This window comes from Schistocerca piceifrons, unplaced genomic scaffold, assembly GCF_021461385.2.
Source record: "Schistocerca piceifrons isolate TAMUIC-IGC-003096 unplaced genomic scaffold, iqSchPice1.1 HiC_scaffold_353, whole genome shotgun sequence".
In the NCBI taxonomy this organism is placed as follows: Eukaryota; Metazoa; Arthropoda; class Insecta; order Orthoptera; family Acrididae; genus Schistocerca; species Schistocerca piceifrons.
In genome coordinates, this window is record NW_025728574.1 from 19485 (window position 1) to 38338 (window position 18854).

Consider the following 18854-nt stretch of genomic DNA (forward strand, 5'->3'; position numbering starts at 1 on the left):
CGCCAGCTTCTCCGCGTCCAGCTTGTAGTGCGCGGCTATGTACTTCTTGATCGCCTGCAGCGACGACCCGCCGCGCTCCTTCAGACTCTTGATGGCGGCCGTCACCATCTCAGAGGTGCGCGGGTGCGCAGGCTTGGCGCGCGGCTTCTTCGCAGACGACGCAGACTTGGCCTTCTTCGTAGTGCCGGTGGCGGCGGGTGCCGCAGCAGTCTCGTTCGTAGCCGCCTGATCTGCCATTTCGACGACGCGCGTAACACACAGCGAGAGCGAGAGCGAGCGGGACGGACGGCAGGCAGGCACGCAAGCACAGCACAGCAGCAGAGCAGAGAATCACAAGGCCCAGCCAGTGTCGCGGGCGGGCGCGGACGGCCGAGAGAGCGGCCGCCACTCTGCGCGCCGCCGCGCCGCGCCTCCCGCGCTTGCTACCGCCCAACGTCCGACAGCCTGTGCGGAGCAGCCCCAAACCTGCGCCACAACCGCCCGCGCCTTTCAAACCACCGAGGATGGGGCTACACACAGCCACACCACAGTCGCCAACCAGTCGCCACGGCAGCGCCGCAAACCACGGCCAAACTGCAGCTACCGCGCGCTACAGCCTGGGTCGGCCCGCCGAGAATCGCCGCCCCCGCCCAAATGCCGCCCCCACAGCCCCAGCCGACGACCCGCCACAATGGCCAAACCTTCGGCAAAACTCCCACACCGTCGCCGCGGCAGCCCGGCCAGCGCGGCCGGCGCCACAGCCACACAAGCCGAGGCGTGCGGCGATGACGGCCGTGCAAACGCGCCTCCGCCGCCCCATCGCCTTCCGTCGCCCTCCCGCCGTTTCCCGATCGGCCCGCAGCCGTCGGGCCACATCGCGCGCCGTCCTCCTCCTCTCGCCCGCCAACATTCACAGCCGTTTCTCAACAATTGCCCGCCGCAAACGGACGCCGCCTGCGCAACAGGCGCCGCCGCCCCTCGCCGCTTCCGACCCAACCCCTCGACCGAGGCAAACCGCAATCCGAATCTACAGACCAACCCAATCTGCCGTCAGCACACACGACAGCCGACCTTACACGTTACGCGTTACACATTACGTTTACACGTCTAGGTTGGGTTACGTTAGGTTAGGTGGACGTGGGTTAGCTTAAGGGGACTTGGGTTAGGTTAAGCGTCAAACTTAGGTTAAGCATTCAAACACGTCAGGCGTCAGAGGTTAGGTTAGGTTAGGTTAGGTTACACGTTAGGTTAAGGGGTCAGTGCTAGGTTAAGAAGCGTCAAACGTAGGTTACAAAAGCGTTCAAACCGTGAGGCGTGAGCCGGACAGCTTACCTTACGTAGACGTTAGGGGCTCACAGGCTGAGCTCACCTCGCCACACCACAGGTTAGGTTCGGTTCGCTCGGCTCAGCGTAAAGCGCCGAGGTCAGGGTTACGTTCGTTCACCTTCGGGCGCCACACTTTCGGTTGAAAGGTCGCGACGGGACGACGTCGGCAGGCACGCCGCAAACGAACAAAAACGTACAGACGACGTCGAAAACCGCCGACAGACGGGGGAGCAGCACGACCACGACCAGATACCGAGCGCGAACGAGACACACGCGAACCACCCCCACCGGCCAAAGGGCACCACACAACAACCCAGAGCACCACGTGTCCACACCAGAGCAACCCGCCGCTCACGCGACATGGCTGGCACCGAAGGGCAACCGCCCGCAACTGCGCTTTCCGCGCCGGCCCGGATGCACGTCGTGCTACAACAACACCACTACCGTACACAGCCGCTGTTCACAACATCACTATCATGCGCGCCCGCGGCTCGCCGCCGTCGCAGTCGCAGCCCCAACGCCAGCGCTTTTGCACCACCATTCACACGCACCGCAACACAGCCGAACAAAACAAACACCACACAACAACAGCAACAACGCCGCCGCCTCTACTTGTGCCGGCGACCCACCCCGCCGATGGCGCACCTTTCGCCAGCCGGCAATCGACACACACGCACCCACCCACCCACCCCCCGGGGCCCAGTGCAAAAAAAAAAAAAAAAAAAAAAAAAAAAAAAAAAACACACAAAAACAAAAAAACCAAACAAAAACAAAACGACACGGGAAGCGCACACCGCCACTTCGCGCGCACGCCACCAACCAGTCGTCGTCTCAAAATAACAAACAACAACCAAAATAAACTAACAACTAGGGCAACACAAAACAAAAACGCCTCGCACGAACCGCCCACAAAAAGGACAAGCACACGCACAGCCTCTGCTGACGACCACGACGCAGCGGCACGCTGCTCCTGTCCCGCGCCCCGCGCCCCACTCGATTCACAACTCACGCGACACCGTCAACGACGGGCTCGCTTCCCGCAACCTACCACCTTTCCGCCACGACGCACAGCCCCAGCCCCACCCGACGACGCCCGTGGCAACGACTGCACTTTCACCACCGCCTCCCCCTTCCCCCCCAAAACACACACACACACACACACACACACACACACACACACACACCCAGCCAAAAACGCACTCGCGACCCACACATGCACGTGCATCGGCACACGCCAACCAGTCAACGTCGACAACCACACGCAAGGCTCGAAACGAAACCGGCGTCCTTCCACGTTGCCATCAAGCTACGCGACACAAGACACAAGGAACCAACACAACAGCCGGCCCCACTAATTCCCACTCTCACGCCGCAAAAAGCACACCGAAACCGCCAAACGCACGCACATTCCCCTTCGCACTGACAACGACCGGCTCTCGCTACCACACACCTCTCGGCAGCCGTTTCACGCCAATTCGCCACACCGCCCACACAGTCGACAAGCGCCCGCCCTGTACGGCACACGCAACGACGCAGCGCAGCAAAGGGCGCCCGCAACACATACCTCTCCTCCCTCTCTCTCTCTCTCTCTCTCTCCGCCGCCCGACGCGCCAACCGCCACACCACACCGCCAGCCACTCGCAAATTGTGCACTGCCACCAGCCACACGTCCAACACGCCGCGCCGCCTCCGGCCACCCGCCAGGGGGCGCTCACGTTCGCGACAACAGCGCGGCCCGCCGGGCCGGGCCGAACCGAACCGAGCCGCCGCTGCTCTGCACTCGGCACGGCCACACCCTGCTGCAGACCGGGCTCGTCTCTCTGTACGCGTCTGCCTGCGCATCAACACAACACGACCTTTTTTTTTTTTTCTCTCTCTCTCTACCGCCATCCCTTCTTCTCGCGTTTTACTCGTTGTTGCAGCAGCGGCGCACACCTACACATCCACAGCCCCAGCCGAGCCGGCCTCACCTCAGGGCCCGCCGCCAGCGTCTCCTCCTCGGGCACAGGTGCGGTGCTGTGGCCGCCCATCCAACCGCATTGCTGGCCGTCCAGCCACCAGGCGTTCCCACTGCCGCGAGCCACGCCGCGCACCGACCCTGCTGCAGAAAACGAAGCATAGCCAGAGACCGACCGATACACAAAGCAAGCCGTCGCCTCGCCTCTTGTCCTTCCTGCCTTCCTTCCGCCCCCGCCCTTCTCACACCACCGCCTCTCCACTTTCGCCCGCCCCCGCCCCCGCCCCCGCCCCCCCCCCCTCCTTTTTTTTGTTTTTTTTTTTTCTTCTTCTTTCTTTCTTTCTTTCTTTGGCCCTCTCTCCTTCCCGCCATGGCGGTTACGGCACCGCCTGCAGCGGCAGATTTTTTGCGCCCACACGCCTACTCCTACCACCATTAACCTTGCCCTGCCCTGCCCATCAACGTCGCAGTCGAACCGACGCTTGCCAACACACTGCCCACGTTCCTTTCTCTTTTCGGCCTACGCCCATTACGCGCCGCCGCCACAGCACCTTCCCTTCCCACAACACACCGACGTCATCACACGCACCCAAAACAGGGGCCACGACCGTGTTCCTCGCCCACTCCCATCCCGCACGGTACGCACATTCCCAACTACTAACCGCGCACCCTCCCTTTCCAATCTGTGTGTCTCTGTGTCTGTGTCCTGTCCGCGCGTGACGCCTCTCAACATCCGCCGTCCCCCGTCCCGTTTTCGCCCCCATGCCGTCGTCGCGCCGCCTCCGCCCCGTCCACCGCCGCCCCTGTCCGCCCCGCACCACACCATACACCGCTGCTTGTCCCGGCCGTTGCCACCAAAGGCGCCGACCGCAAACGCGCCACGCCGCAGCCCCCGTGCGTCTCGCGCTCGCTTGCATCTCCGTGCCGACGCTGCCTCTCTTCCCGCTCGCACTCGACCTCGACAACACAGTCTTTGGCTCCGCCACTGCGTGTTCCGGTGGTACGCACGCTGCAACACGTATGTATTCATTACCAGAGAGCGATGGCGAGGCATGACAGCATCTCCGTCTGACCAGAGAGTTATTTATCGTTGCTGGTCGGCGCTTGGACCGCGCCAGACGACAGTAGTGGCACGCACCGGGTCGCCGGGAACAGTTGTTATATATATTGTAGCGCGAGTCGGGAGAGGTAGTAGTCGGTCGACAGTAGTAGCGGGTGGACGGTTGTACTGAGCGGGCGTCGGCGGCGTGCTCTGCTCGTCTCGCGACTCTGGTCACGGTTCGGGACGATGTATATAGTATATTGTGTTATAATCAAACGGTAGTGTGAAGCTGCATTGCGCAAATCTGATAACGTATGTTCATTCTACTTATTTTGTTCAACAACAAAAGCCCCACTATTACTTTTTTCTAAAGTAACTTTTGTCTTTTAACGAAAAACATTCACTTTTTAAAGACTACTTCCTATGGCATTTCCCTCCAAGGAGTGCAATTAATTACCAGCCAGCACTCATTCATTGCACACAGCTGTGTAAGGGGTATCTACAATTGAGGAGCGGATATAAATGCAATTTTTTGTTTCTTTTTTTTTTTTGGTGTGTGTGTGTTGTAACCTCCCCGCAAAATTTAAAATAATGGACAATGTTATTTACGGATGCTAATGGACATTGCGCTAATTGTAACCTCGCCCACAATGAGAGGTATTGAAAATGGCAACAACAATGTGAAATTCGCAATCCGACTCGAATATAAATTCTTCACAACATTTAAAGTCCGTTCAGTGACAAGAAACTTCAATTAAACCGAAATATCGGTCTTTGGCCCTGTGCAAAACAATCAGAATTACAGTCTTACCTCAGAATAAATGGATGTCACATTTCTGCTCTTGTTGTTGCGCAGCGCTTGGAGGAACTGCATTGCAAATGATAATATTCTCCTTTTTTTTGTGATTTTAGTGAAATTTTTCTTCAAAGAAGTGGAATGAAATGTGAAGTGCAACGAACTCTTTAGTTCAATAAAAAATTAAATGTTTGAAAAATGCTTTTGAAATAAAAATTACTATTGGGGAACTTGTTGGAGAATAATTACAATAAATAAACTTTTTCATTATCTAATGATTATATTAATTAACAGTATACCTTATTCACCATCTTGACCAGTGTTGCCGGCCGCCTACATCACACAACCGCACTCGGCTGCTACTACTGACCGACCGCTCTGCATGACGACTATTAGCGTACTGCACGCGACGACTACTGACAGAGTACAGACTCGCAACGACTGACTGACTGACTGAGAACCGCTCGCAACACTCGCGCAGTCCAGCGCAAACTCTCTGGTCACAGATGCTACAATGTCTCGCCATCGCTGCTACGTTACATACGTGTTTCAGTGTCTTCTTTTCATTGGGGTAACGATCTTTGGCTCTTTTTATTCTGAATACAGGGCCAAAGGTCAACGCTGCTGCCCTTATACAATTTATCAGGTTTCATTATGTCTGTTGCAATGTTACATACGGTTCATTCTTTCATTAATATTATCGTTGGGTTTGTTTTGTAGGGACGTTAACATTCTGGCACATTTTTATTATCATCGGACTCTCTGCTATTTGTGCAGGGAGGTTATATACCTGGGTCCATTTCCATTTCCATTTACATTTTAATATTGATAGACTTTTTGTTTTCTTTTTTGTTTCGTTTTGTTTTGTTTTTCCCGCTCTCAACCACCACCGCCGCATCACGCCTTCCGTTTTCTTGGTTTCTTTTCTGTTCTTCAACTGCTTCAACATCAACCGCGCCCCATTTCCACACCACAGCCATCAGCCTCCAAGACGGGCAGGCGCAGTGTGCCATTTCCGGCGCACAAGCACACCCGTACGGTACTCTCCTCGCCCCCACGCCACCAACAACACAGCGACCACGCGGCTTTCAGGCATGGCACGGCACGGCACGGCACCGGCGAAATGCGCCGCCCCCGCCCCTCCGCGCATCCGTCCGTCTCGCCACGTTCACTGACAGCCGCGTCTGCGGCTACACCACGACAACCACAACACAACACCGCTCCCCTCCCTGGCAACTCATTGTTTTTCTCCTCCTCTTTTGCACAAACCACAACGCCGAGCACAGGCGCAAGCCACCCACACCGCGCCCCTCCCCGTCCCGTCTTTGGCCGCCGCTCCTCGTTTGCCCCCTCCCATCTCCCGAAATGCCATGCCAGCAGCGTTACGCATGCCCCTCCCCTGTCCACACAACACTACCGCCAAACCGAACAGCCTTCCGGGCCACATGCAGGGCACGCCCACCTCCAAACACTGCCAATTCACGGACGCACACACACACACACACACACACACACTCACTTTCTCGACACCTTTCTGTACGGAGGGTGCGTCATCTCGACCGTGACAGAGTGACGCCAACTATCGACGATCCATTTCCCCCCACTGGTAAAACATGTCCACTAACACCTACGTACATCATTCAAGTACACAGACAATAGCATACACACAATGGGAGGGCACACGAACATGGACGGCACGGCACTGTCATACACTCTTCCTCAGAACCATATCAACAAACGTTACGTACATCCGGGAAAGCGAAAGCGAACGCGAAAGCGAAAGCGAAAGCGAAAGCAAAAGCAAAGGCAAAGCCCAATGCAGCCGTCAAAGGTAACGTTCACCACGGCAGACACTTGCAGCCGCGCCGCCGTTAAACGCATTTCAGTGCGGCTCCAATACGCCTCCGACACGGGAACGTTCCGTTGCTCTACGAATGCGTTTCTCCCCTTTTTCCCTTCCTCTCTCTTTTGCCCCCCCTCCTTGCACTCTTGCCTCATTCCTCACGTTCTGCCCAGACATTCGACCGATCAAAGTCAACCTTTCGTTACCGTTCTCAGCGCGACGGTGTACAACAGTATGACGGGTGTGCCCAAGACTTCGGTTCAGTTGCGTGACGCCGGTCTATCGCGCCGATCGACAGTTACTCAGGGGGCGACGGATCGGACCACGTCACCGACACACAAAACACTTTCAAACAAACAAATACATACCGGATGGACACAGACAAACACGTGTACAGACATTCGCCAAACAAACGACCGCCGCCGCCGCCGCCGTCGTCGTCTAGCGTGCATCTTGAATGACGACATCGGTGTGCGTGCGTCGTACGCAATCAGTCAGACACGGCTATCAAACATCAGAGTCGAATGGTACATCATCGTGCGTGTCGCCGTACACGTACAGTACAATACAACAACAATGCGTCTTAATGGCACGTTCATTTCAACGTCACTCACACACCTCCACGCTGCAGTTACGTCGCACCATTGTCAAACTCGGCGTACAGCAAAGGGAATAGTGGGCGGCAAAAAAAACCAAACAAAAACATTTCACATTTCACCCTCGCCATGTATGATGTGCAAAAAAACAAACCCGCAAACGGCCGTCGTTACGGTGACACAAAAGTCGCCGATCACACTGTCCCCCCTCGCAGACGGGTAACACACACACACACACACACCAACAACACCAATGGGTCAAAAACCACGCCAACGAGGCGTGCCACCATTCCACGCCACGGCGACCAACCTCGTGGCCGTACCCCGCGCAACACGCTTTGACGCGCCCCCCCACCCACAATCAAAATGCACACATACATCACAGCCGTCCACACAAACAACAACAACAATTCCGCCCTTCCCGCAAAAGGCAAGTTGGTGGCCCTGAAAAGGGCCGTTTTGCCGCTCTCGCAACGGAGGAGCCTTCTCTCTCCATCCTTCCTTCCATTCCAGAGCCACCTCCTTACTTGGAGCTCGTGTACTTGGTCACCGCCTTCGTGCCCTCGCTCACGGCGTGCTTGGCCAGCTCGCCAGGCAGCAACAGCCGCACAGCGGTCTGGATCTCGCGGGACGTGATGGTCGAGCGCTTGTTGTAGTGCGCCAGGCGAGAAGCCTCGGCCGCAATGCGCTCGAAAATGTCGTTCACGAAGCTGTTCATGATGCTCATCGCCTTCGACGAGATGCCCGTGTCAGGGTGCACCTGCTTCAGCACCTTGTAGATGTAGATGGCATAGCTCTCCTTCCTCTTGCGCTTCTTCTTCTTGTCGCCCTTCGAAATGTTCTTCTGCGCCTTGCCAGCCTTCTTGGCGGCCTTCCCGCTAGTCTTGGGCGGCATCTCGAACCAACGTACGGCAGCAGCAACACCAGTAGCAAGCGCTCCGCTCTAGTCAGCGTCTCCCCACACAGTGGCACCCGCCGCCAGCCGCCGCCGCACCTTTACCAGCTCGCCCTGTTGCGGCCGCCGACCAATGGGGCGCGCGCGCAACCGGCCGCCGCACCCGAGCCCATAAAGCACCCCCACCCCGGCTGCGCCGGCACGCACTCCGCTGCTCGACTCGCTGCCGCTCGCACCGGTCGTTTTCGTTTCCGTTTCGTGTGCACCGTCGCTAGCCCATCGCCATGTCCGGACGCGGAAAGGGAGGCAAAGTCAAGGGCAAGTCAAAGTCCCGCTCAAGCAGGGCTGGGCTCCAGTTCCCGGTCGGCAGAATCCACCGCCTCCTGCGCAAGGGAAACTACGCAGAGCGCGTCGGCGCCGGGGCGCCCGTCTACCTCGCCGCCGTCATGGAGTACCTCGCGGCTGAGGTGCTCGAGCTGGCCGGAAACGCGGCCCGCGACAACAAGAAGACGCGCATCATCCCGCGCCACCTGCAGCTTGCCATCCGCAACGACGAGGAGCTCAACAAGCTCCTGTCGGGCGTCACCATCGCACAGGGTGGTGTCCTGCCCAACATCCAGGCCGTCCTGCTGCCAAAGAAGACCGAGAAGAAGGCCTAAAGGAGGCCAGGCAATCGCAGCGCCGCGTGCTCCCCTGCACGCAACGCGCTTTGCCGGCTCGGCTCGGCCCACAACAATCGGCCCTTTTCAGGGCCACCACACAAACCTACGTCCAAAGCAAAATTTCAGTCGTCCTCGCCGCACCTTGTTTTGTTTTAACTTTGCACTTTCACAGCACAGCCGCCGCCGGCGCACGTCCGCCATCTTGTCGTCCACACAGCCCGTGTGGCCCAACACACACACACACACACACACACATTCATTTTGCACGGTCGCAGTCGCCTTCCAAACGACAACGGCAGCAATAATGACCATTGTTACAGGGAGGCGTGTCGACACACCGCCCTCCACTCCCGCGCGCAACGGCCGTCGACACGAACGAAACAGCTGATCCGGCCGCCTGTGCCCACACGCCTTGCCTCGGAAACCCCAACGCCGCCGCAAACACACAGAGCCAAACCACGCAAGCAAATAATCACCGCCTCTCGCACAACAACACACAGCCCGCCATCTCCGTCGCGATCGATACAACGACACACAAACGAAGCAGCTCCACACACAGCCAGCCACATGACACGTTTCCTTTCCTTCTCCCCTCCCAGTCACATCACGTCGCTCAAACGGAAAGAAACAAACAAACAACACAGCGCACACACGCAGCAACAACACAGACTCTTTCGCACTTTTCAACTTCCGAACAGTGTGGTGGCCCTGAAAAGGGCCGTTTTCTAGTCTCTCCCACCCACAAGCACGGCCGCGGGAAGGCCAGCGCCCGCTGCGACGCAGCGTAACCGCCGAAACCGTACAGGGTGCGCCCCTGCCTCTTCAGGGCGTACACCACGTCCATGGCCGTCACAGTCTTGCGCTTGGCGTGCTCAGTGTACGTCACCGCGTCGCGGATCACGTTCTCCAGGAACACCTTCAGCACCCCGCGGGTCTCCTCGTAGATCAGACCAGAGATGCGCTTCACGCCGCCCCTGCGAGCCAGGCGGCGGATGGCGGGCTTCGTGATGCCCTGGATGTTGTCGCGCAACACCTTGCGGTGCCGCTTGGCGCCACCCTTGCCGAGCCCCTTTCCTCCCTTGCCGCGGCCTGTCATCCTTCCTTCCTCGGGCAAAGCAACAACGTGCACAAACAGCAGCTGCAGCGGCTGGCGAGTCGGCTACGGTCTGCGCCCAGCGCGCCCGCCGCCCCCCTATATAGACTCTGGCCCGCCCTCCCCCCACCACGCGCAACCGAGGGCATATAAGCGCAGCACGGAGGCGCGCGGGCCCGTTGTCAAGGCAGCACCGGACGCCGCGCCGCACCTAACCTCCACGCACGCACGCCGCTCCGCTACCGCTATGGCCCGCACAAAGCAAACGGCCCGCAAGTCCACCGGCGGAAAGGCGCCGCGCAAACAGCTCGCCACCAAGGCGGCGAGGAAGAGCGCGCCCGCCACCGGAGGCGTCAAGAAGCCCCACCGCTACAGGCCGGGCACCGTCGCCCTGCGAGAAATCAGGCGCTACCAGAAGAGCACAGAGCTGCTCATCCGCAAGCTGCCATTCCAGCGCCTAGTGCGCGAGATCGCCCAGGACTTCAAGACCGACCTGCGCTTCCAGAGCTCCGCAGTCATGGCCCTGCAGGAGGCCAGCGAGGCCTACCTCGTCGGCCTCTTCGAAGACACCAACCTGTGCGCAATCCACGCCAAGCGCGTCACCATCATGCCCAAGGACATCCAGCTCGCGCGCCGCATCCGCGGCGAGCGCGCCTAAACCGCGCCGCGGCACCGCACCGCACAAACAAAAACGGCCCTTTTCAGGGCCACTAACATCTCTCCGTCGCGAGCAAACTTTGTCGGTCGCCTGCCTCTCGCCCCGCAACCCAAAAACAACAACCACCACTTCCCGTCCGTCCGTCCGCCACACCCGCTCACTCTGCCTGCCTGCTAGCAGCGCGCAACAATCACACATCATCCCTCCCCGGCGCTCAAAGCGCACAATGCCCAACGGCCGACGTCACACCGCACGGGTGGCTGGCCGGCCGCCGCTTTCGTTTCGAAAACAAAAAAAAAAAACAACCCGCACTCCACTCCGACGGCCAACGGCCAGGCAGGCGCGCTCGCTCGCTCGCTCTCCAACGCCACCGAAATCCCCGCCGACTCCTTCCACATCTCAACGTGCCCCCCGTTGCAAAACATAACACACACACAAAGGAACAAAACAAAGACCAGACACGACTCGACAAGACAGACATCCGAGAAGAACGAACGCAGGCAAGCCAACCAACGTATTCAAACAAAACAACGTGACAGAAAACCAACCGTCGGCCGCCGCCACAAACACGGCGACAATCAACCACGACGACAACAACAACACCGCTTACCGCTACCGCCGCCCACACCCGCCACCGACCCCCGCAATCCAACCACCACGGCACGCAAACAGCATCCCCCACGGGCATACACACAGACACCCACACCAAACGCAACACGGACAATCAAAACCTTCCCCGACGTGCTTTGATGGCCCTGAGAAGGGCCGTTTTGGGCCGCGCGTCTCTTGCGCGCCACTAGACGACGACGGGGGGTGGGGACGACGGAGTCAAGCGCCAAACCCTTCCTTTCTCCCATCTCTTTCTCCTCTACTCTACTTCTTCTTCTTGGGCGAAGCCTTCGCCTTAGACGGCGTCGTCGCCTTCTTCGGGCGCGGCGCCTTCGGCTTCTTCGTCGGAACCTTGGCGGCCTTCTTCGCCTTCGACGGCGACTTGGCCTTGGCCGGCTTGGCCGCAGCCGCCTTCTTCGCACCCGCGGGAGCGGCCGACGCCGCAGACGCCTTCTTGGCGGCGCCCGCCTTCCGACCGGTCGCCGCCTTCACGCCACCAGCCTTCTTTGCGCCGGCCGCACGGGCGCCCTTCTTCTCCTTGCTGGCCGGAGCGGCGCGCTTCTTCTTGGCACCGCCAGCACGGGCCTTGCCGCCCTCGGCCGCCCCCCCCGCCGCCGGCGCCGGCAAGCTTGAACGAGCCGGACGCGCCCTTCCCCTTCGTCTGCACCAGCTCGCCCGCCACGACGGCCGACTTGAGGTACTTCTTGATAAACGGCGCCAGCTTCTCCGCGTCCAGCTTGTAGTGCGCGGCTATGTACTTCTTGATCGCCTGCAGCGACGACCCGCCGCGCTCCTTCAGACTCTTGATGGCGGCCGTCACCATCTCAGAGGTGCGCGGGTGCGCAGGCTTGGCGCGCGGCTTCTTCGCAGACGACGCAGACTTGGCCTTCTTCGTAGTGCCGGTGGCGGCGGGTGCCGCAGCAGTCTCGTTCGTAGCCGCCTGATCTGCCATTTCGACGACGCGCGTAACACACAGCGAGAGCGAGAGCGAGCGGGAACGGACGGCAGGCAGGCACGCAAGCACAGCACAGCAGCAGAGCAGAGAATCACAAGGCCCAGCCAGTGTCGCGGGCGGGCGCGGACGGCCGAGAGAGCGGCCGCCACTCTGCGCGCCGCCGCGCCGCGCCTCCCGCGCTTGCTACCGCCCAACGTCCGACAGCCTGTGCGGAGCAGCCCCAAACCTGCGCCACAACCGCCCGCGCCTTTCAAACCACCGAGGATGGGGCTACACACAGCCACACCACAGTCGCCAACCAGTCGCCACGGCAGCGCCGCAAACCACGGCCAAACTGCAGCTACCGCGCGCTACAGCCTGGGTCGGCCCGCCGAGAATCGCCGCCCCCGCCCAAATGCCGCCCCCACAGCCCCAGCCGACGACCCGCCACAATGGCCAAACCTTCGGCAAAACTCCCACACCGTCGCCGCGGCAGCCCGGCCAGCGCGGCCGGCGCCACAGCCACACAAGCCGAGGCGTGCGGCGATGACGGCCGTGCAAACGCGCCTCCGCCGCCCCATCGCCTTCCGTCGCCCTCCCGCCGTTTCCCGATCGGCCCGCAGCCGTCGGGCCACATCGCGCGCCGTCCTCCTCCTCTCGCCCGCCAACATTCACAGCCGTTTCTCAACAATTGCCCGCCGCAAACGGACGCCGCCTGCGCAACAGGCGCCGCCGCCCCTCGCCGCTTCCGACCCAACCCCTCGACCGAGGCAAACCGCAATCCGAATCTACAGACCAACCCAATCTGCCGTCAGCACACACGACAGCCGACCTTACACGTTACGCGTTACACATTACGTTTACACGTCTAGGTTGGTTACGTTAGGTTAGGTGGACGTGGGTTAGCTTAAGGGGACTTGGGTTAGGTTAAGCGTCAAACTTAGGTTAAGCATTCAAACACGTCAGGCGTCAGAGGTTAGGTTAGGTTAGGTTAGGTTACACGTTAGGTTAAGGGGTCAGTGCTAGGTTAAGAAGCGTCAAACGTAGGTTACAAAAGCGTTCAAACCGTGAGGCGTGAGCCGGACAGCTTTACCTTACGTAGACGTTAGGGGCTCACAGGCTGAGCTCACCTCGCCACACCACAGGTTAGGTTCGGTTCGCTCGGCTCAGCGTAAAGCGCCGAGGTCAGGGTTACGTTCGTTCACCTTCGGGCGCCACACTTTCGGTTGAAAGGTCGCGACGGGACGACGTCGGCAGGCACGCCGCAAACGAACAAAAACGTACAGACGACGTCGAAAACCGCCGACAGACGGGGGAGCAGCACGACCACGACCAGATACCGAGCGCGAACGAGACACACGCGAACCACCCCCACCGGCCAAAGGGCACCACACAACAACCCAGAGCACCACGTGTCCACACCAGAGCAACCCGCCGCTCACGCGACATGGCTGGCACCGAAGGGCAACCGCCCGCAACTGCGCTTTCCGCGCCGGCCCGGATGCACGTCGTGCTACAACAACACCACTACCGTACACAGCCGCTGTTCACAACATCACTATCATGCGCGCGCCGCGGCTCGCCGCCGTCGCAGTCGCAGCCCCAACGCCAGCGCTTTTGCACCACCATTCACACGCACCGCAACACAGCCGAACAAAACAAACACCACACAACAACAGCAACAACGCCGCCGCCTCTACTTGTGCCGGCGACCCACCCCGCCGATGGCGCACCTTTCGCCAGCCGGCAATCGACACACACGCACCCACCCACCCACCCCCCGGGGCCCAGTGCAAAAAAAAAAAAAAAAAAAAAAAAAAAAAAAACACACAAAAACAAAAAAACCAAACAAAAACAAAACGACACGGGAAGCGCACACCGCCACTTCGCGCGCACGCCACCAACCAGTCGTCGTCTCAAAATAACAAACAACAACCAAAATAAACTAACAACTAGGGCAACACAAAACAAAAACGCCTCGCACGAACCGCCCACAAAAAGGACAAGCACACGCACAGCCTCTGCTGACGACCACGACGCAGCGGCACGCTGCTCCTGTCCCGCGCCCCGCGCCCCACTCGATTCACAACTCACGCGACACCGTCAACGACGGGCTCGCTTCCCGCAACCTACCACCTTTCCGCCACGACGCACAGCCCCAGCCCCACCCGACGACGCCCGTGGCAACGACTGCACTTTCACCACCGCCTCCCCCTTCCCCCCCAAAACACACACACACACACACACACACACACACACACACACACCCAGCCAAAAACGCACTCGCGACCCACACATGCACGTGCATCGGCACACGCCAACCAGTCAACGTCGACAACCACACGCAAGGCTCGAAACGAAACCGGCGTCCTTCCACGTTGCCATCAAGCTACGCGACACAAGACACAAGGAACCAACACAACAGCCGGCCCCACTAATTCCACTCTCACGCCGCAAAAAGCACACCGAAACCGCCAAACGCACGCACATTCCCCTTCGCACTGACAACGACCGGCTCTCGCTACCACACACCTCTCGGCAGCCGTTTCACGCCAATTCGCCACACCGCCCACACAGTCGACAAGCGCCCGCCCTGTACGGCACACGCAACGACGCAGCGCAGCAAAGGGCGCCCGCAACACATACCTCTCCTCCCTCTCTCTCTCTCTCTCTCTCTCCGCCGCCCGACGCGCCAACCGCCACACCACACCGCCAGCCACTCGCAAATTGTGCACTGCCACCAGCCACACGTCCAACACGCCGCGCCGCCTCCGGCCACCCGCCAGGGGGCGCTCACGTTCGCGACAACAGCGCGGCCCGCCGGGCCGGGCCGAACCGAACCGAGCCGCCGCTGCTCTGCACTCGGCACGGCCACACCCTGCTGCAGACCGGGCTCGTCTCTCTGTACGCGTCTGCCTGCGCATCAACACAACACGACCTTTTTTTTTTTTTCTCTCTCTCTCTACCGCCATCCCTTCTTCTCGCGTTTTACTCGTTGTTGCAGCAGCGGCGCACACCTACACATCCACAGCCCCAGCCGAGCCGGCCTCACCTCAGGGCCCGCCGCCAGCGTCTCCTCCTCGGGCACAGGTGCGGTGCTGTGGCCGCCCATCCAACCGCATTGCTGGCCGTCCAGCCACCAGGCGTTCCCACTGCCGCGAGCCACGCCGCGCACCGACCCTGCTGCAGAAAACGAAGCATAGCCAGAGACCGACCGATACACAAAGCAAGCCGTCGCCTCGCCTCTTGTCCTTCCTGCCTTCCTTCCGCCCCCGCCCTTCTCACACCACCGCCTCTCCACTTTCGCCCGCCCCCGCCCCCGCCCCCGCCCCCCCCCTCCTTTTTTTTGTTTTTTTTTTTTCTTCTTCTTTCTTTCTTTCTTTCTTTGGCCCTCTCTCCTTCCCGCCATGGCGGTTACGGCACCGCCTGCAGCGGCAGATTTTTTGCGCCCACACGCCTACTCCTACCACCATTAACCTGCCCTGCCCTGCCCATCAACGTCGCAGTCGAACCGACGCTTGCCAACACACTGCCCACGTTCCTTTCTCTTTTCGGCCTACGCCCATTACGCGCCGCCGCCACAGCACCTTCCCTTCCCACAACACACCGACGTCATCACACGCACCCAAAACAGGGGCCACGACCGTGTTCCTCGCCCACTCCCATCCCGCACGGTACGCACATTCCCAACTACTAACCGCGCACCCTCCCTTTCCAATCTGTGTGTCTCTGTGTCTGTGTCCTGTCCGCGCGTGACGCCTCTCAACATCCGCCGTCCCCGTCCCGTTTTCGCCCCCATGCCGTCCGTCGCGCCGCCTCCGCCCCGTCCACCGCCGCCCCTGTCCGCCCCGCACCACACCATACACCGCTGCTTGTCCCGGCCGTTGCCACCAAAGGCGCCGACCGCAAACGCGCCACGCCGCAGCCCCCGTGCGTCTCGCGCTCGCTTGCATCTCCGTGCCGACGCTGCCTCTCTTCCCGCTCGCACTCGACCTCGACAACACAGTCTTTGGCTCCGCCACTGCGTGTTCCGGTGGTACGCACGCTGCAACACGTATGTATTCATTACCAGAGAGCGATGGCGAGGCATGACAGCATCTCCGTCTGACCAGAGAGTTATTTATCGTTGCTGGTCGGCGCTTGGACCGCGCCAGACGACAGTAGTGGCACGCACCGGGTCGCCGGGAACAGTTGTTATATATATTGTAGCGCGAGTCGGGAGAGGTAGTAGTCGGTCGACAGTAGTAGCGGGTGGACGGTTGTACTGAGCGGGCGTCGGCGGCGTGCTCTGCTCGTCTCGCGACTCTGGTCACGGTTCGGGACGATGTATATAGTATATTGTGTTATAATCAAACGGTAGTGTGAAGCTGCATTGCGCAAATCTGATAACGTATGTTCATTCTACTTATTTTGTTCAACAACAAAAGCCCCACTATTACTTTTTTCTAAAGTAACTTTTGTCTTTTAACGAAAAACATTCACTTTTTAAAGACTACTTCCTATGGCATTTCCCTCCAAGGAGTGCAATTAATTACCAGCCAGCACTCATTCATTGCACACAGCTGTGTAAGGGGTATCTACAATTGAGGAGCGGATATAAATGCAATTTTTTGTTTCTTTTTTTTTTTTGGTGTGTGTGTGTTGTAACCTCCCCGCAAAATTTAAAATAATGGACAATGTTATTTACGGATGCTAATGGACATTGCGCTAATTGTAACCTCGCCCACAATGAGAGGTATTGAAAATGGCAACAACAATGTGAAATTCGCAATCCGACTCGAATATAAATTCTTCACAACATTTAAAGTCCGTTCAGTGACAAGAAACTTCATTAAAACCGAAATATCGGTCTTTGGCCCTGTGCAAAACAATCAGAATTACAGTCTTACCTCAGAATAAATGGATGTCACATTTCTGCTCTTGTTGTTGCGCAGCGCTTGGAGGAACTGCATTGCAAATGATAATATTCTCCTTTTTTTTGTGATTTTAGTGAAATTTTTCTTCAAAGAAGTGGAATGAAATGTGAAGTGCAACGAACTCTTTAGTTCAATAAAAAATTAAATGTTTGAAAAATGCTTTTGAAATAAAAATTACTATTGGGGAACTTGTTGGAGAATAATTACAATAAATAAACTTTTTCATTATCTAATGATTATATTAATTAACAGTATACCTTATTCACCATCTTGACCAGTGTTGCCGGCCGCCTACATCACACAACCGCACTCGGCTGCTACTACTGACCGACCGCTCTGCATGACGACTATTAGCGTACTGCACGCGACGACTACTGACAGAGTACAGACTCGCAACGACTGACTGACTGACTGAGAACCGCTCGCAACACTCGCGCAGTCCAGCGCAAACTCTCTGGTCACAGATGCTACAATGTCTCGCCATCGCTGCTACGTTACATACGTGTTTCAGTGTCTTCTTTTCATTGGGGGTAACGATCTTTGGCTCTTTTTATTCTGAATACAGGGCCAAAGGTCAACGCTGCTGCCCTTATACAATTTATCAGGTTTCATTATGTCTGTTGCAATGTTACATACGGTTCATTCTTTCATTAATATTATCGTTGGGTTTGTTTTGTAGGGACGTTAACATTCTGGCACATTTTTATTATCATCGGACTCTCTGCTATTTGTGCAGGGAGGTTATATACCTGGGTCCATTTCCATTTCCATTTACATTTTAATATTGATAGACTTTTTGTTTTCTTTTTTGTTTCGTTTTGTTTTGTTTTTCCCGCTCTCAACCACCACCGCCGCATCACGCCTTCCGTTTTCTTGGTTTCTTTTCTGTTCTTCAACTGCTTCAACATCAACCGCGCCCCATTTCCACACCACAGCCATCAGCCTCCAAGACGGGCAGGCGCAGTGTGCCATTTCCGGCGCACAAGCACACCCGTACGGTACTCTCCTCGCCCCCACGCCACCAACAACACAGCGACCACGCGGCTTTCAGGCATGGCACGGCACGGCACGGCACCGGCGAAATGCGCCGCCCCCGCCCCTCCGCGCATCCGTCCGTCTCGCCACGTTCACTGACAGCCGCGTCTGCGGCTACACCACGACAACCACAACACAACACCGCTCCCCTCCCTGGCAACTCATTGTTTTTCTCCTCCTCTTTTGCACAAACCACAACGCCGAGCACAGGCGCAAGCCACCCACACCGCGCCCCTCCCCGTCCCGTCTTTGGCCGCCGCTCCTCGTTTGCCCCTCCCATCTCCCGAAATGCCATGCCAGCAGCGTTACGCATGCCCCTCCCCTGTCCACACAACACTACCGCCAAACCGAACAGCCTTCCGGGCCACATGCAGGGCACGCCCACCTCCAAACACTGCCAATTCACGGACGCACACACACACACACACACACACACTCACTTTCTCGACACCTTTCTGTACGGAGGGTGCGTCATCTCGACCGTGACAGAGTGACGCCAACTATCGACGATCC